This window comes from Octopus bimaculoides, chromosome 24 (assembly GCF_001194135.2).
Source record: "Octopus bimaculoides isolate UCB-OBI-ISO-001 chromosome 24, ASM119413v2, whole genome shotgun sequence".
NCBI classification, from domain to species: domain Eukaryota; kingdom Metazoa; phylum Mollusca; class Cephalopoda; order Octopoda; family Octopodidae; genus Octopus; species Octopus bimaculoides.
This window is the reverse complement of record NC_069004.1, coordinates 377,645-378,812: the sequence shown is the minus strand read 5'-3', so window position 1 is coordinate 378,812 and position 1,168 is coordinate 377,645.

Sequence of the window (1,168 nt, the reverse complement as noted above, 5' to 3'; positions counted from 1 at the left end):
AAGTGCGGTGAGTAAATTGTCGTTCCCTGCGATTGAGAGGAGTAAATCTTCGTTCCCTGCGAGTGAGGAGAGTAAATCGTCGTTTCCTGCGAGTGCGGGGAGTAAATCGTCGTTCCCTGCGATTGAGAGGGATAAATCGTCGTTCCCTGAGGGTTAGGAGCGTAAATCGTCGTTCCCTTCGTGGGAGAGTCGTAAATCGTCGTTCCCTGCGAGTGCGGAGAGTAAATGTGCGTTCCCTGCGAGTGCGGGAAGTACATTGTCGTTCCCTGCGTGTGCGGGGAGTAAATCGTCGTTCCCTGCGTTTGAGAGGAGTAAATCGTCGTTCCCTGTGTTTGAGAGGCGTAAATCGTCGTACACTGCGTTTGAGATGAGTAAATGGTCGTTCCCTGCGAGGGAGAGGCGTAAATCGTCGTTCCCTGCGAGTGCGGAGAGTAAATTGTCGTTCCCTACGAGTTCGGAGAGTAAATTGTCGTTTTCTGCGAGTGCGGAGACTAAATTATCGTTCTCTGCGTGTGCGGAGAGTAAATTGTCGTTCCCTGCGAGTGCGGAGTGTAAATTGTCGTTCTTTGCGTGTGCGGACAGTAAATTGTCGTTCCTGCGTGTCCGGAGAGTAAATTGTCGCTCTCTGCGTGTGCGGAGAGTAAATCGTCGTTCCCTGTAAGTGCGGTGAGTAAATCGTCGTTGCGTGCGATTGCGGAGAGTAAATTGTCGTTCCCTGCGAGGGAGAGGCGTAAATCGTCGTTCCGTGCGAGTGCGGACAGTAAATTGTCGTTTTCTGCGGGTGCGTAGAGTAAATTGTCGTTTTCTGCGAGTGCGGAGAGTAAATTGTCGTTCCTGCGTCTGCGCAGAATAAATTGTCATTCTCTGCGTGTGCGGAGAGTAAATCGTCGTACCCTGCAAGTGCGGTGAGTAAATCGTCGCTGCCTGCGATTGCAGAGAGTAAACTGTCGTTCCCTGCGAGGGAGAGGCGTAAATCGTCGTTCCGTGCGAGTGCGGAAAGGAAATTGTCGTTTTCTTCGAGTGCGGAGAGTAAATTGTCGTTTTCTGCGAGTGCCTAGAGTAAAATGTCGTTCTTTGCGTGTGCGGAGAGTAAATTGTCGTTCCTGCTTTTGCGGAGAGTAAATTGACGTTCCCTGCAAGTGCGGTGAGTAAATTGTCGTTCCCTGCG